Source organism: Gossypium hirsutum, chromosome A11, assembly GCF_007990345.1.
Source record: "Gossypium hirsutum isolate 1008001.06 chromosome A11, Gossypium_hirsutum_v2.1, whole genome shotgun sequence".
Lineage (NCBI taxonomy): Eukaryota > Viridiplantae > Streptophyta > Magnoliopsida > Malvales > Malvaceae > Gossypium > Gossypium hirsutum.
The window spans coordinates 33,394,691-33,414,167 of record NC_053434.1 but is presented as its reverse complement, the minus strand read 5'-3'; positions in this window follow the sequence as shown (position 1 = coordinate 33,414,167).

Below are 19,477 nucleotides of genomic sequence, written 5' to 3'. Positions count from 1 at the left end.
AATTTTCTTATTACGGGTTTTTACTTACCTTGGCCCGTTAACAAATCCCCATTGGCTAAGATGAACGGATACTATGCACCAGATAGGATTCTAGAGAAGAGGAGGTGAGTCATTAAGACCGCTTAAGTACCAAGCTCTCCCTAGATCCAATCCTAGACATGCATATACTCGTTGCCACACCTTAACCTTATGACTTGTCCATGGTCACACTTAATTAATTAATTAAGTTTTATGTATGTTTAAGCAGTTATCATATACTAGGCCCAAAACCCCTAACAAAGCCCAAACAAGTCTACATACATGCATCTGGCCCATTAGGCCCAATCTCATTCATATGGCCCATTAGGCCCAAATCACATTCATATGGCCCATCTGACCCGAATCAATTCCAAGCCATGTAACCAACATGACTAGTACATCACTTATTATCAAATCAACAAATTTGCTTATTTTGGGTTCACGGCCCGTCAGGCCCATTTAGCCTATTCCGGCCCAGATGGCCTATGTACGGCCCAGATCCATGAGATCACTTATGGGGCCTCTGTCAACTTATTGATTTCCCTCTTACGAGTGTTCGCGCACTCGCAAGACTATCATAGCCAGACTTTCGGCTTTTCGGCATTTTAGCTTTTCGGCATTTCGAGATTTGTCAATCTAACGTGTGTGCAATATATGTACACACCTTCGACTTTATATCAAGCTATCATAGGGTAGAAGTACACACCTTATCACTTGGAGTACTAAGTATTCATAATCGCTCGGACCTATATTCAACATTATACTCCATTAGTCACATCCCATTAATTCAAAATAAATCCACTACTTACCGAAGAACAACCTATACTTGCCTTGACTAGATTGATCGGCTGTGATCTGCCTACGTAACGCAAAATCTGATGTAGTCCCCCTTCCGCATCTAGGCAGAAAAGTCCCTAACGGCTGACACCTTACGTCGCTTGAACTTGAGAGCTTCTATTCCAATCTCTCTACTAGAACCCCCTTTTTCCATCAACTAATACTCAGTGTAACACCCCGTACCCGAGACCGTTGCCGGAGTCGGACACGAGGGGTTAACAGACTTAATTCCCTTATTTTTACAGTCCATTTTAAAAAATTTCCAGACTAGCTGGCTAACTGCTTCACTGTCACCCTAAAAATCATATCTTGAGTTCCAAAACTCGAAAATCAGTTTCGTAAATTTTCCATGAAACTAGACTCATATATCCATCCACAAATTTTTTTCTAGAATTTTTGGTCGAACCAATAAGTACATTTTATTAGTTAAAGTCTCCCCTATTTCAGGGTTCGACTGCTCTAACCTTCATGTATTACGACTTATATATCTCCCTGTACAAGGCTTCAATACTTATGCCGTTTGTTTCTAAAGAAACTAGACTCGAAAAGGAATCTATATATATATGGCATGACTTCTAACTATCTCTGGTTAATTTATAATGAATTTCCTAAGTTCAAACAGGGAATCCAGAAACCGCTCTGGCCCTGTTTCACGAAAACTTTAAAATCTCATAAAATACTATTCATATGATCGTTTCATTACTTCCATGAAAATAGATTCATCAAGGTTCAATTACATAATTTATTCACTATTTAATTCCATTCTTACTATTTTTAGTGATTTTTCAAATCCACACCACTGCTGCTGTCAGCATCTATTTTTAAGGTAAACCTTACCTATTTCATGGTTTTCCATGAATCAACTAGAGTTTGTCATACATAGCATCAAAATAATCATAATTAACCATTCCCAATGGCTAACCGTTACCAAACATTTCCATACCTCTCAATGAACAACATACAAGACGATTATAATGCTATGCTCAAAGTGTATATAAGCCATTTTCGCATGGCTATCCAAATTTATACAAAACCAAAGGGTACATGACCAATAACAAAAAGGGTAGTCCTATACATGCCATTTTCAGAGTTCAACCAAAAGTGTACCAAAAGGGCTTTGATAGTGTGGACGACTTCGACTTCGACAATCCCGAGTCCGATAGCTGACGAACCAAAATCTATAAAACAGAGATTCAAAGAACGGAGTAAGCATTTAATGTTAGTAAGTTTTGAGCAATAAAATTAGGCACAACTAAAGTATAGCATTCATATAACTAGACGGATAATTTCATATACACATATTCTCAAAAATCAGTCCTACTTCACATTTCCAGCCCTTATATTCATACATAAGGGATCAACTTAACCAAAGGCCCGAAAGCTCACTAATCAACTGAGCGGATAATATTTAAACGAAATCACTACTCCAATGCATATACGAAACGTACCTTTCATTGGGATTTTACGAGCATATTAATTGAAATTATTACAGCAAGATCGCTCATTCCCAAACCAAGTACCTTCGGGGTTTAGCCGGATATAGCTACTCGCTCAAATGCCTTCGGGACTTAGCCCGGTTATAGTAACTCGCACAATTGCCTTCGGGACTTAGCCCGGTTATAGTAACTCGCACAATTGCCTTCGGGACTTGGCCCGGTTATAGTAACTCGCACAAATGCCTTCGGGACTTAGCCCGGTTATCAATCCGAATATCCATGCACATATCAATAAATCATGACACGTCAATATTTCATTTTCGTAACTAGAATTCAAACACAAGTCACCTATCAAGCATTATCATTTTCAGCTCAAAAGCTACATACAAAGGGCATGATTTTGATTTGCTTATAACATAATCTAATCGAATCATAATCTAAGATTCATTACTCGAAAACTTACCTCAGATGTGGTCGAACGATTTCGGCGGCTATTCGATCACTTTTTCCTTTCCCTTATCCAACTTTGATCCTCTAAGCTCTTGAGCTCCCCTTAAGCTCAAGGTGACCGAAACCTCTCTTCTTCCTTTCTTCAATTCGGCCAAGAAGAACCAAAGAATGAAGCTCCTTGTTTTTTTTCTTCTTTCAATTCACGGCAATGAAGCGGGCAACCACACACAGTTTTTTTTTTGTTTCTCCTCCTACTAACACTAATATTTTATTGCCCATGTTCTTTATTTTATTATTCCTAACATAAGCATTAACATAACATGTTTATGACATGTTTTGCCCATAACATTTTGTCCACCCTCCTTGTCATGGCCGGCCACTTACTAATTAAGGGGGAAATTGACATGCAAGTCCACCCTTTTGATCTCATGCACTAATAGATCCTTATAGGTCGACCTATCACATTTCAAAAGTGTCACACATAAGTCCTATTAGCTAAATTCACATGCAATTGGCTAAATCGAAGCTTAAAACTTTCACACATTCATATTCACATATTTTAGACAATAATCATTATACTCAAATAATTTGGTGACTCGGTTTAGCGGTCCCAAAATCGCTTTCCGACTAGGGTCACTTTAGGGCTGTCACAACTCTCCCCCACTTAAGAAATTTTTGTCCCCGAAAATCTTACCGGTAAACAGGTTTGGGTATCATTCTTTAATAGAGTTCTCGGGTTCCCAAGTAGCTTCTTCCATCCCATGTTTGAGCCATAACACTTTCACTAAAGGAACCTTTTTGTTTCGCAACTCTTTCACTTCACGAGCTTGGATACGAATCGGTTCTTCTTCATAACTCATATCGGGTTGAATTTCAACCTCTGATGGATTTATTATGTGCGATGGATCAGATCTATAATGTCGAAGCATCGAAACATGAAGGACGTCATGAATCTTTTCAAGTTCAGGGGGCAAAATCAATCTATACACAACTGGACCGACATTTCATATGGCCCGATGAACCTCGGACTCAATTTGCCCTTACGCCCAAATCTGAGTATCTTTTTCCAAGGTGAAACTTTAAGAAACACTTTATCTCCCACCTGATACTCAATGTCCTTTCGTTTCAAATCCGCGTACGACTTCTGACGATCTGATGCTGCCTTCAGACTTTCACGAATTATTTTTACTTTCTGCTCAGCATCTTTAATCAAATCAACTCCGAAAATTTTTCTTTCACCGAGCTCTGTCCAAAACAATGGTGTACGAAATTTTTGACCGTACAAAGCCTCGTAAGGCGCCATCTTAATGCTTGACTGAAAACTATTGTTGTAAGCGAACTCAATCAAAGGTAGATACCGTTCCCATGAACCACTAAACTCAAGGATGCAGCATCTCAACATATCCTTGAGTATCTGAATTATCCGCTCGGATTGACCATCGGTTTGGGGATGAAAAGCGGTGCTTAAATGCAACTTGGTACCCAAAGCTTCTTGCAATTTCTTCCAAAATCGCGAGGTGAATCTCGGATCTCTATCCGACACAATAGAAATGGGCACCCCGTGTAATCTCACAATCTGAGAAACATACAATTCAGCTAGTTTATCCAATGAAAAATCCGTACGTACGGGAATAAAATGAGCCGACTTAGTCAGTCTATCAACAACAACCCAAATCACATCTTTCTTACTTGTCGACAATGGCAACCCAGACACAAAATCCATAATGACTCGATCCCATTTCCATTCAGGTACCATGATCGGCTGGAGTAAACCCGTAGGCACTTGATGTTCCGCCTTCACTTGCTGACATATTAAACACTTCGACACAAAATCGGAAATGTCTCGTTTCATACCATGCCACCAAAACTGACGTCTCAGGTTGTTGTACATTTTCGTACTCCCCTGGTGAATTGACATTCGGCTACAATGAGCTTCGTTCAAAATCATCGTAATAAGTGCTGAATTTCTTGGGACACACAAACGACTTCTGAACCTCAAACAATCGTCATCGTCAATTTGAAACTCTGATTCCATGTTCGAAACACATTCAGCCCGTTTTGCAACCAATTCATCATCAACTTTCTGAGCTTCACGAATTTGATGAATCAATAATGGTTTGGCCTTTAATTCAGCTACTAACACATTGTCGGGTAGAACAGACAAGTGTACATTCATCGCTCGTAAAGCAAGCGGTGATTTCTGGCTTAAGGCGTCCGCAACCACATTAGCCTTTCCCGGGTGATAATCAATGACAAGCTCATAATCTTTCAACAACTCAAGCCAACGCCTTTGTCGCAGATTCTGTGACAGCCCTAATGTGACCCTAGTCGGGAAGTGGTTTCGGGGCCACAAAACCGAGTCATAAAAATAATTAACTGTCATATTTGATGCTTATTATATGTATATATGCATGTGTGAAAATTTCATATTTGAATTTTTTTTAATTGTAGGTGAATTTTAGTAAATAGGACTTATGTGAGAAAATTTGGAAATGTGCTAGGTAAATGTAAAGTGGCCTATTAATGCATGTTATAGAAATGGTGTGTTTGCATGTCAAATTGCCCAATATTTGAGCTAGTGGCCGGCCATGCTATGGGGCATAGCATATTTTAAGCATGGTGTGCTAATGTGGTATGTAGGAAACAATAAAATAAAAGCTAGTAATAAAGAAATGGAAAAGGAAAATGATGAAAATAAAGAAAAAAATGTCCATCCTTTTTCATTCTTCTTCACCGAAATTCAAAAGGAAAGAAAGGAGGAAATGTGGAAGAGATTCGGCCATGCTTGTAGCTAGGTTAAGGTAAGTTTGATGTTGTTCCATGAGATTCATGCATATTTTTATGTTAGTTTGAGTTCTACCTAGCCCATGGTTTAAATCTTGCTATGTGATGAAGATGATACTCGGCCATGGGTGTTGTTTTCTTGGTTGGTGTTTGTTTCATGCTAAATCTAGATGAACAATGGGGGTTGTCACTTAGGTTAAGATCAAAGAAATTAATCTTGTTAAAACATTGAACTAATAATGCCCATATGTGTGATAGCCGAACATAGACTTTGTTTAAAGTCTTGGTCAAAGGCCGGTTAAGTGTTCTGGAAATGATTAAGCTAGGTGTTTGATCTTTTGGTTCGGCATAGTACATAAAATGCTGCTAGATGGAGAAAAATTCGGCCAGCAAGATGTGTGCTAAGGCCGAATATAATTTTGTATATTAATGAGTAATGCATGTGTTGAATTGATGGAATGGAGAGGATGCTTTAATAGTTCATATATGTGTATTAGCCAAGTTTTGAACTTGAAACAAAATGGTATTTGGTCAATACAAGTGACCATACTTGTAGAATGTATTAAGTATGCAATCGGCCTCAACATAGACATGCATGTTCGGCCACACGAATGAATGCATAGATTGATGTTGTACATTCGGCTATAGGTAAGCATAATGATGATCCTATCCTGACTTAGATAATCGGCTCAAGGAGAATTTGTTAAGTGCTTAGTTAGTTGATATTAGGTTAATGATGTGTGTATTTGGTCATAAAGGTGCACATGAGGAAATGTTTGATTAATTGTACCAAATTGCTCAATGTGATTAAAAATGCCTATGACCATTTTGTATTTGAGCTAAAGGTGGCCATATGACCTATCAAACTCCTTGTCATATTCGGCCATAAGCAAGCATAATGAGACTTTAATAACTTAAATTTGTTTGAATTAGCTCAAGAGCTTAGAGGACCACAGTTGGATAAGGGAAAGGAAAAAGTGATCGAATAGCCGCTGAAATTGTTCGACCACCTCCGAGGTAAGTTTTCGAGTAATGGAACTTAGATTATGATTCGATTAGATTATGTCACAAGCAAATCAAAACCATGCTCTTTGTATGTGGCTATTAAGCCGAAATTTGTAAGTGTGATAAGTGTCTTGTGTTTGAGCTTTGGTAATGAAAATGAAATATGGATGTGTCATGATTTATTGATATATGTGCATGGTTATTCGAATGATATCCGGGCTAAGTCCCGAAGGCTTTTGTGCTAAGTGACTATATCCGGACTAAGATCCGAAGGCATTTGTGCTAGCGACTATATCCGGGCTAAGTCCCGAAGGCATTTATGCTAGTGACCATATCCGGGCTAAGACCCGAAGGCCTTGTGCGAGTGGTTATATCCGGCTAAATCCCGAAGATACTTGGGTATGGAATGAGCAATCTTGCTGTAATAATTTCAATTAATACACTCGTAAAATCCCAACAATGAGGTATGTTTTGTACATGCATTGGATTAATTGATTCCTTTTAAGTAGTATTCGCTCAGTCGATTAATGAACTTCCGGCCTTTGGCTAAGTTGATCTTTTGTGTGTGAATATAGGGGTTGGTAATGTGAAGTAAGTATGATATTGAGAATTTGTGCATATGAAATTATCCGTTTAGCCATAGGGATGCTACATTTTAGTTGCGTCAAATTTTATGGCTCAAAACTTACTAAGCATTAAATGCTTACTCCGCTTCTTTGAATCTCTGTTTTATAGATTTTGGTTCGTCAGCTATCGGACTCGGGATTAGTGAAGTCGAAGTCGCCCACACTATCAAAGCCCCTTTTGGTACACTTTTGGTTGAACTTTGAAATGGCATGTATAGGACTACCCTTTTTGTTGTTGGTCATGGACCCTTTGGTTTTGTATAAATTTGGATAGCCGTGCGAAAATGGCTTATATACACTTTGAGCTTAGTATTATAATCGTCTTGTATGATGTTCATTAAGAGGTATGGAAATGTTTGGGAACGATTAGCCATTGGAATGGTTAATCATGATCATATCTTGTGCGATATATGCTAAAAGGGCTAGTTGAATAATGGAAACTATGTAATAGGTAAAGTCTACCTTAAAAATAGATGCTGATAGCAGCAGTGACGTGAATGTGAAAAATCACTAAAAATAGTAGAAATGGAATTAAATAGTGAATAAATTATGTAATCGAACCTTGACAAATCTATTTTCATAGGAAAGTAACGAAATGATCATATGAACAGTATATTATGAGATATTTAAGTTTTCGCGAAACAGGACCAGAACGGTTTCTGGATTCCCTGTTCCGACTTTGGAAATTCATTATAAATTAACCAGATATAATTAGAAGTCATTCCATATATGTATAGATTCCTTTTCGAGTCTAGTTTCTATAGAAACAAACGGCATCAGTATTGAAGCCCTGTACAGGGAGATATCCAAGTCGTAATGGACAAAGGTCAGGGTAGTCGAACCCTGAAACAGGGGAGACTTTAACTAATAAACTGTACTAATTGGCTCGACCAAAAATTCTAGAAAAAAAATTTTAGATGGACATATGAGTCTAGTTTCATGAAATATTTACGGAACTGGTTTTTGAGTTTTGGAACTCGAGATATGATTTTTAAGGTGACGGTGACGCAGTTAGCCAGCTCGTCTAGAAATTTCAAAAATGGACTGTGCAAATAAGTGATTTAAGTCCGCAAACCCCTCGTGTCCGACTCCGGCAACTGTCTCGGGTACGGGGTGTTACAATTTTATTCGTATCAGAGCTATGGTTTAGTCGATTCTAGGACTACCGTAATACGTTTGGGTCTAGCTATACATGTCATTATGTGATTATTTGATAGTGTGGTGATTTCTGACATTTGCAAATGTGTTTACTTATAGTAATGGATCCCAATCCCAACCGAGCGGTAGCTGATGATCTTGAGAGTGTAGCGCCTGCTCCCGCACAAGGGACAGCACTGGCGGACTCTCAACCTATTGCTAGTAATCCGAATGATGAAGCTAGACAAGCTTTTTATAGCGTGATGAATGATTGGTTCAACCAATACATTCGGACTAATACGGCTGTTCCACAACCTCCATTCCCGACTAATACCACCCCCGCACCTACGATACCTCCGGTAGCCGACCAAATAAGGTCAAATAAGCCCCCAGTTGACAGAATCCGAAAGCATGGGGCTACTGAATTTAAAGCTATGGACAGCGATGATGCCGATCAAGCTGAATTTTGGTTGGACAACACTATTCGGGTACTCGACGAGCTATCTTGCACACCCGATGAGTGCCTAAAGTGTACTATCTCCTTGCTATGTGATTCTGCCTACTATTGGTGGAATACGTTGACTTCTGTTGTGCCCAGAGAGCAAGTAACTTGGGAGTTTTTCTAAACCGAGTTTCGAAAGAAGTATATCAGTCAGAGATTCATTGACCAAAAACGGAAGGAATTTCTTGAACTCAAACAAGGTTCCATGTCGGTTACCGACTATGAACGAAAATTTGTGAGGCTTAGCCGGTACGCACGAGAATGTATCTCTTCAGAAGCTGTGATGTGTAAACGTTTCGAAGATGGACTGAATGATGATATAAAGCTGTGTGTTGGCATTTTAGAAATCCGAGAATTTGTGGTACTCGTCGAGCGAGCTTGCAAAGCCGAGGAGCTCAGTATGGAGAAAAGAAAAGCTGATATGGGAGCAAAGGAGTTTCGTAAGAGGTCTTCGGGGAGGCCCTTTCAACAGTCATCGAGGAAATTTAGAGATGATTTAGGCCGATCTAGAAACATTTCGGGCTTTTCTAGACTAGATCGCGATCGACCCCCTGTGAGTGCACGAGTCACTTCAGTCGCCAGTGTTGGAAATGATCGTCGAGATAGAGCGGAGTGCCAGTATTGTGGTAAATGGCATTCGGGGAGTTGTAGATTCCATGACCGCTCCTGTTACAAGTGCGGATCAGTTGACCACTTTATTAAAGATTGCCCGAGGTTGTCTGAACAAAATGTAAATCAGAGTGGGAAACCGGGTGCTACCACTGCTCGAGGTAGACCATCTAGAAACACGGGAAATCCTAGTAGTGGTCAGAGAGGATCTAGAGATGCTACGACCAGATCTGAGGCTCGTGCTCCTACTAGAGCTTATGCTATACGCGCACGCGAGGATGCTTCCTCGCCAGATGTTATTTCCGGTACTTTTACTCTCTTTGATACTAATGTGATTGCTTTGATTGACCCTGGTTCTACTCATTCTTATATATGTGAAACCTTAGCATCCAGTAAGAATTTACCTATTGAGTCTACTGAGTTTGTAATTCGGGTGTCAAATCCCTTGGGTCGTTACGTGCTTGTCGACAAAGTGTGTAAGAAATGTCCCCTAGTAATTCGAGGTTCCCGTTTTCCGGCGGACTTGATGCTTTTGCCGTTTGATGAATTTGATGTTATTCTTGGTTTAGATTGGTTGACCGTGCATGATGCGATTGTGAATTGCAAAAGCAAGACTATTGATTTGAGGTGCGCAAATAACGAGATAATCTGAGTTGAGTCTACGGACTTAAAGGGGTTGCCAGCTGTAATATCATCAATGTTGGCTCAAAAATATGTAAGAAAGGGGTGCGAAGCATACCTTGCGTATGTACTTGATGACAAAGAGTTAGAAAAGAAACCCGAATCTGTGCCGGTGGTTTGTGAATACCCGGATGTTTTTCCCGAAGAATTACCGAGTTTACCACCTGTTCGGGAGGTAGAGTTTGGTATTGAGCTTGTACCTGGGACTACGCCGATTTCGATAGCTCCGTATCGTATGGCACCAACCGAGTTAAAAGAGTTGAAAGCTCAGTTGCAAGAATTGACGGATAGAAGTTTCGCTCGACCAAGTTTCTCACCTTGTGGTGCACCCGTATTGTTTGTGAAAAAGAAGGACGGAACCATGAGGTTGTGCATTGACTATCGGCAGCTGAATAAAGTGACGATAAAGAATAAATATCCGTTACCGCGTATTGATGATTTGTTTGATCAACTAAAGGGAGCTTCAGTATTTTCAAAGATAGATTTGAGATCGGGTTATTACCAGTTGCGAATTCGAGATTCGGATATACCCAAAACTGCTTTCAGAACGAGATACGGCCACTACGAGTTCTTAGTGATGCCGTTTGGGCTCACTAATGCCCCTGCGGTATTTATGGATTTGATGAATCGGATCTTCAGACAGTATTTGGACCGGTTCGTAGTTGTATTTATTGATGACATCTTGGTCTATTCAAGAGATGAGACCGAACATGCTGAGCACCTGAGATTAGTGTTGCAAATTTTACGGGATAAGCAGTTATATGCTAAGTTCAGTAAGTGTGAGTTCTGGTTAAGAGAGGTTAGCTTCTTGGGTCATGTGGTATCTGCATCGGGTATTCGAGTTTATCCGAGCAAAATTTTAGCCATACTTAACTGGAAACCTCCGAGAAATATTACTGAGGTTCGGAGCTTTTTGGGACTTGCCGGCTACTACCGACGGTTTGTAAAAGGTTTCTCGATGATAGCCACACCAATGATGAAGCTACTTCAAAAAGATGTTAAGTTCGAATGGACAGAAAAATGTCAGAAAAGTTTTGATCAACTGAAAACTTATTTGACCGAAGCTCCAATTCTAGTGCAGTACGAATCAGACAAAGAGTTTGTCATTTATAGTGATGCATCCCTACTTGGGTTGGGTTGCGTATTGATGCAAGAAGGTCGAGTTGTGGCCTATGCGTCGAGACAATTGAAGCCACATAAGAAAAATTATCCGACCCATGATCTCGAACTAGCTGCCATCGTATTTGCTTTGAAAATATGGCGACATTATTTATTTGGCGAGAAGTGCCATGTGTATTCGGATCACAAAAGCCTCAAATATTTGATGACTCAAAGAGACTTGAATCTACGACAAAGACGTTGGCTCGAGTTGTTAAAAGATTATGAGCTTGTCATTGACTATCACCCGGGAAAGGCTAATGTGGTTGTGGATGCCTTAAGTCGTAAATCACTGTTTGCTTTACGAACGATGAATGTACACTTGTCTGTTCTATCCGACAATGTGTTAGTAGCTGAATTAAAGGCCAAACCATTATTGATTCATCAAATTCGTGAAGCCCAGAAAGTAGATGATGAATTGGTTGCAAAACGGGCTGAATGTGTTTCGAATATGGAATCAGAGTTTCAAATTGGTGATGACGATTGTTTAAGGTTCAGAAGTCGTTTGTGTGTTCCAAGAATTCAGAACTCATTTCGATGATTCTGAACGAAGCTCATTGTAGCCGAATGTCAATTCACCCGGGGAGTACGAAAATGTACAACGATCTGAGACGCCGGTTTTGGTGGTGTGGCATGAAACGAGCTATTTCCAATTTTGTATCGAAGTGTTTAATATGTCAACAAGTGAAGGCGGAACATCAAGTGCCTACGGGTTTACTTCAGCCGATCATGATACCTGAATGGAAATGGGATCGAGTCACTATGGATTTTGTATCTGGGTTGCCAGTTTCGGCAAGTAAGAAGGATGCGATTTGGGTTGTTGTTGATAGACTGACTAAATCGGCTCACTTTATTCTCGTACGTACGGATTTTTCATTGGATAAACTAGCTGAATTGTATGTTTCTCAGATTGTGAGATTACACGGGGTACCGATTTCTATTGTGTCGGATAGAGATCCGAGATTCACCTCACGATTTTGGAAGAAATTGCAAGAAGCTTTGGGTACCAAGCTGCATTTTAGCACCGTTTTTCATCCACAAACCGATGGTCAATCCGAGCGGATAATTCAGATACTTGAGGATATGTTGAGATGTTGCATCCTCGAGTTTAGTGGTTCATGGGAGCGGTATTTACCTTTGATTGAATTCGCTGACAACAATAGTTTTCAATCAAGTATTAAGATGGCACCTTACGAGGCTTTGTACGGGCGTAAATGCCGTACACCATTGTCTTGCACCGAGCTCGATGAAAGTAAAATTTTTGGAATTGATTTGATTAAAGATGCCAAACAGAAAGTAAAAGTAATCCGTGAAAGTCTGAAGGCAGCCACAGATCGTCAGAAATCGTATGCGGATTTGAAACGAAAGGGCATTGAATATCAGGAGGGAGATAAAGTGTTTCTTAAAGTTTCACCTTGGAAAAAGATACTCAGATTTGGGCGTAAGGGCAAATTGAGTCCGAGATTTATCGGGCCATATGAAATATCCGAACGAGTCGGTCCAGTTGCGTATCGATTGATTTTGCCCCCTGAACTTGAAAAGATTCACGACGTCTTTCATGTTTCGATGCTTCTTTCAATTCACGGCAATGAAGCGGGCAACCACACACATTTTTTTTTTGTTTCTCCTCCTACTAACACTAATATTTTATTGCCCATGTTCTTTATTTTATTATTCCTAACATAAGCATTAACATAACATGTTTATGACATGTTTTGCCCATAACATTTTGTCCACCCTCCTTGTCATGGCCGGCCACTTACTAATTAAGGGGGAAATTGACATGCAAGTCCACCCTTTTGATCTCATGCACTAATAGATCCTTATAGATCGACCTATCACATTTCAAAAGTGTCACACATAAGTCCTATTAGCTAAATTCACATGCAATTGACTAAATCGAAGCTTAAAACTTTCACACATTCATATTCACATATTTTAGACAATAATCATTATATTCAAATAATTTGGTGACTCGGTTTAGCGGTCCCGAAATCGCTTTCTGACTAGGGTCACTTTAGGGCTGTCACAACTCTCCCCCACTTAAGAAATTTTCGTCCCCGAAAATCTTACCGGTAAATAGGTTTGGGTATCGTTCTTTCATAGAGTTCTCGGGTTCCCAAGTAGCTTCTTCCATCCCATGTTTGAGCCATAACACTTTCACTAAAGGAACCTTTTTGTTTCGCAACTCTTTCACTTCACGAGCTTGGATACGAATCGGTTCTTCTTCATAACTCATATCGGGTTGAATTTCAACCTCTGATGGATTTATTATGTGCGATGGATCAGATCTATAATGTCGAAGCATAGAAACATGAAGGACGTCATGAATCTTTTCAAGTTCAGGGGGCAAAATCAATCTATACGCAACTGGACCGACTCGTTCGAATATTTCATAGGGCCCGATGAACCTCGGACTCAATTTGCCCTTACGCCCAAATCTAAGTATCTTTTTCCAAGGTGAAACTTTAAGAAACACTTTATCTCCCACCTGATACTCAATGTCCTTTCGTTTCAAATCCGCGTACGACTTCTGACGATCTGATGCTGCCTTCAGACTTTCACGAATTATTTTTACTTTTTGCTCAGCATCTTTAATCAAATCAACTCTGAAAATTTTTCTTTCACCGAGCTCGGTCCAAAACAATGGTGTACGAAATTTTCGACCGTACAAACCCTCGTAAGGCGCCATCTTAATGCTTGACTGAAAACTATTGTTGTAAGCGAACTCAATCAAAGGTAGATACCGTTCCCATGAACCACTAAACTCAAGGATGCAGCATCTCAACATATCCTCGAGTATCTGAATTATCCGCTCAGATTGACCATCGGTTTGGGGATGAAAAGCGGTGCTAAAATGCAACTTGGTACCCAAAGTTTCTTGCAATTTCTTCCAAAATCGCGAGGTGAATCTCGGATCTCTATCCGACACAATAGAAATGGGCACCCCGTGTAATCTCACAATCTGAGAAACATACAATTCAGCTAGTTTATCCAATGAAAAATCCGTACGTACGGGAATAAAATGAGCCGACTTAGTCAGTCTATCAACAACAACCCAAATCGCATCTTTCTTACTTGTCGACAATGGCAACCCAGACACAAAATCCATAATGACTCGATCCCATTTCCATTCAGGTACCATGATCGGCTAGAGTAAACCCGTAGGCACTTGATGTTCCGCCTTCACTTGCTGACATATTAAACACTTCGAAACAAAATCGGAAATGTCTCGTTTCATACCATGCCACCAAAACTGACGTCTCAGGTTGTTGTACATTTTCGTACTCCCCGGGTGAATTGACATTCGGCTACAATGAGCTTCGTTCAAAATCATCGTAATAAGTGCTGAATTTCTTGGGACACACAAATGACTTTTGAACCTCAAACAATCGTCATCGTCAATTTGAAACTCTGATTCCATATTCGAAACACATTCAGCCCGTTTTGCAACCAATTCATCATCGACTTTCTGAGCTTCACGAATTTGATGAATCAATAATGGTTTGGCCTTTAATTCAGCTACTAACACATTGTCGGGTAGAACAGACAAGTGTACATTCATCGCTCGTAAAGCAAGCGGTGATTTCTGGCTTAAGGCGTCCGCAACCACATTAGCCTTTCCCGGGTGATAATCAATGGCAAGCTCATAATCTTTCAACAACTCAAGCCAACGCCTTTGTCGCAGATTCTGTGACAGCCCTAATGTGACCCTAGTCGGGAAGTGGTTTCGGGGCCACAAAACCGAGTCATAAAAATAATTAACTGTCATATTTGATGCTTATTATATGTATATATGCATGTGTGAAAATTTCATATTTGAATTTTGTTTAATTGTAGGTGAATTTTAGTAAATAGGACTTATGTGAGAAAATTTGGAAATGTGCTAGGCAAATGTAAAGTGGCCTATTAATGCATGTTATAGAAATGGTGGGTTTGCATGTCAAATTGCCCAATATTTGAGCTAGTGGCCGGCCATGCTATGGGGCATAGCATATTTTAAGCATGGTGTGCTAATGTGGTATGTAGGAAACAATAAAATAAAAAGCTAGTAATAAAGAAATGGAAAAAGGAAAATGATGAAAATAAAGAAAAAAAATGTCCATCCTTTTTCATTCTTCTTGACCGAAATTCAAAAGGAAAGAAAGGAGGAAATGTTGAAGAGATTCGGCCATGCTTGTAGCTAGGTTAAGGTAAGTTTGATGTTGTTCCATGAGATTCATGCATATTTTTTATGTTAGTTTGAGTTCTACCTAGCCCATGGTTTAAATCTTGCTATGTGATGAAGATGATACTCGGCCATGGGTGTTGTTTTCTTAGTTGGTGTTTGTTTCATGCTAAATCTAGATGAACAATGGGGGTTGTCACTTAGGTTAAGATCAAAGAAATTAATCTTGTTAAAACTTTGAACTAATAATGCCCATATGTGTGATAGCCGAACATAGACTTTGTTTAAAGTCTTGGTCAAAGGCCGGTTAAGTGTTCTGGAAATGATTAAGCTAGGTGTTTGATGTTTTGGTTCGGCATAGTACATAAAATGTTGCTAGATGGAGAAAAATTCGGCCAGCAAGATGTGTGCTAAGGCCGAATATAATTTTGTATATTAATGAGTAATGCATGTGTTGAATTGATGGAATGGAGAGGATGCTTTAATAGTTCATATATGTGTATTAGCCAAGTTTTGAACTTGAAACAAAATGGTATTTGGTCAATACAAGTGACCATACTTGTAGAATGTATTAAGTATGCAATCGGCCTCAACATAGACATGCATGTTCGGCCACACGAATGAATGCATAGATTGATGTTGTACATTCGGCTATAGGTAAGCATAATGATGATCCTATCCTGACTTAGACAATCGGCTCAAGGAGAATTTGTTAAGTGCTTAGTTAATTGATATTAGGTTAATGATGTGTGTATTTGGTCATAAAGGTGCACATGAGGAAATGTTTGATTAATTGTACCAAATTGCTCAATGTGATTAAAAATGCCTATGACCATTTTGTATTTGAGCTAAAGGTGGCCATATGACCTATCAAACTCCTTGTCATATTCGGCCATAAGCAAGCATAATGAGACTTTAATAAGTTAAATTTGTTTGAATTAGCTCAAGAGCTTAGAGGACCACAGTTGGATAAGGGAAAGGAAAAAGTGATCGAATAGCCGCTGAAATTGTTCGACCACCTCCGAGGTAAGTTTTCGAGTAATGGAACTTAGATTATGATTCGATTAGATTATGTCACAAGCAAATCAAAATCATGCTCTTTGTATATGGCTATTAAGCCGAAATTTGTAAGTGTGATAAGTGTCTTGTGTTTGAGCTTTGGTAATGAAAATGAAATATGGATGTGTCATGATTTATTGATATATGTGCATGGTTATTCGAATGATATCCGGGCTAAGTCCCGAAGGCTTTTGTGCTAAGTGACTATATCCGGACTAAGATCCGAAGGCATTTGTGCTAGCGACTATATCCGGGCTAAGTCCCGATTTATGCTAGTGACCATATCCGGGCTAAGACCCGAAGGCCTTGTGCGAGTGGTTATATTCGGCTAAATCCCGAAGATACTTGGGTTGGGAATGAGCGATCTTGCTGTAATAATTTCAATTAATACGCTCGTAAAATCCCAACAATGAGGTATGTTTTGTACATGCATTGGATTAATTGATTCCTTTTAAGTAGTATTCGCTCAGTCGATTAATGAACTTCCGGCCTTTGGCTAAGTTGATCTTTTGTGTGTGAATATAGGGGTTGGTAATGTGAAGTAAGTATGATATTGAGAATTTGTGCATATGAAATTATCCGTTTAGCCATATGGATGCTACATTTTAGTTGCGTCAAATTTTATGGCTCAAAACTTACTAAGCATTAAATGCTTACTTCGCTTTTTTGAATCTCTGTTTTATAGATTTTGGTTCGTCAGCTATCGGACTCGGGATTAGTGAAGTCGAAGTCGCCCACACTATCAAAGCCCCTTTTGGTACACTTTTGGTTGAACTTTAAAATGGCATGTATAGGACTACCCTTTTTGTTGTTGGTCATGGACCCTTTGGTTTTGTATAAATTTGGATAGCCGTGCGAAAATGGCTTATATACACTTTAAGCTTAGTATTATAATCGTCTTGCATGATGTTCATTAAGAGGTATGGAAATGTTTGGGAACGATTAGCCATTGGAATGGTTAATCATGATCATATCTTGTGCGATATATGCTAAAAGGGCTAGTTGAATCATGGAAACTATGTAATAGGTAAAGTCTACCTTAAAAATAGATGCTGATAGCAGCAGTGATGTGAATGTGAAAAATCACTAAAAATAGTAGGAATGGAATTAAATAGTGAATAAATTATGTAATCGAACCTTGATGAATCTATTTTCATAGGAAAGTAACGAAATGATCATATGAACAGTATATCATGAGATATTTAAGTTTTCGCGAAACTGGGCAGAACGGTTTTTGGATTCCCTGTTCCGACTTTAGAAATTCTTTATAAATTAACCAGAGATAATTATAAGTCATGCCATATATGTACAGATTCCTTTTCGAGTCTAGTTTCTATAGAAACAAATGGCATCAGTATTGAATCCCTGTACAGGGAGGTATCCAAGTCGTAATGCGCAAAGGTCAGGGTGTCGAACCCTGAAAAAGGGGAGACTTTAACTAATAAACTGTACTAATTGGCTTGACCAAAAATTCTAGAAAAAAATTTGTAGATGGAAATATGGGCCTAGTTTCAAGAAAAATTTACAGAACTGGTTTTCGAGTTTTGGAACTCGAGATATGATTTTTAAGGTGACAGTGACGCAGTTAGCCAACTCGTCTGGAAATTTCGAAAATGGACTATGCAAATAAGTGATTTAAGTCCGCAAACCCCTCGTGTCCGACTCCGGCAACGGTCTCGGGTACGGGGTGTTACAGATTCAAGTCTCTTTGAGTCATCAAATATTTGAGACTTTTGTGATCCGAAAATACATGGCACTTCTCACCAAATAAGTAATGTCGCCATATTTTCAAAGCGAATACGATGGCAGCTAATTCGAGATCATGGGTTGGATAATTTTTCTCATGTGGCTTCAGTTGCCTCGACGCATAAGCTACAACTCGACCTTCTTGCATCAATACACAACCCAACCCAAGTAAGGATGCATCACTGTACATGACGAACTCCTTGCCTGATTCGGGCTTCACTAGTACTGGAGCTTCCGTCAAATGGGTTTTCAATTGATCGAAACTTTTCTGACACCTTCCGTCCATTCAAACTTAACATCTTTCTGAAGTAGCTTCGTTATTGGTGTGGCTATCATCAAGAAACCTTTTACAAACCGTCGGTAGTAACCGGCAAGTCCCAAAAAGCTCCGAACTTCAGTAATATTTCTCGGAGGCTTCCAGTTAAGTATGGCTGAAATTTTGCTCGGATCGACTCGAATGCCCGATGCAGATACCACGTGACCCAGGAAGCTAACCTCTCTTAACCAGAACTCACACTTACTGAACTTAGCATATAACTGCTTATCTCGTAAAATCTGCAACACTAATCTCAGGTGTTCAGCATGCTCGGTTTCATCTCTTGAGTAAACCAAGATGTCATCAATAAACACAACTACAAACCGATCCAAATACGGTCTAAAGATCCGATTCATCAAATCCATAAATACCGCAGGGGCATTAGTGAGCCCAAACAGCATCACTAAGAACTCGTAGTGACCGTATCTCGTTCTGAAAGCAGTTTTGGGTATATCCGAATCTTGAATTCGCAAATGATAATAACCCGATCTCAAATCTATCTTTGAAAACACTGAGGCTCCCTTTAGTTGATCAAACAAATCATTAATGCGCGGTATCAGATATTTATTCTTTATTGTCACCTTATTCAGCTGACGATAGTCGATGCACAACCTCATGGTTCCGTCCTTCTTTTTCACAAACAATACTGGTGCACCCCAAGGTGAGAAACTTGGTCGAGTGAAACCTCTATCCGTCAACTCTTGCAACTGAGCTTTCAATTCCTTTAATTCCGTTGGTGCCATACGATACGGAGCTATCGAAATCGGTGTAGTCCCAGGTACAAGCTCGATGCCAAACTCTACCTCCCGAACAGGTGGTAAACCCGGTAATTCTTCGGGAAAAAATCTGGGTATTCACAAACCACTGGCACAGATTCAGGCTTCTTTTCTAACTCTTTGTCATCAAGTACATACGCAAGGTATGCTTCGCACCCCTTTCTTACAT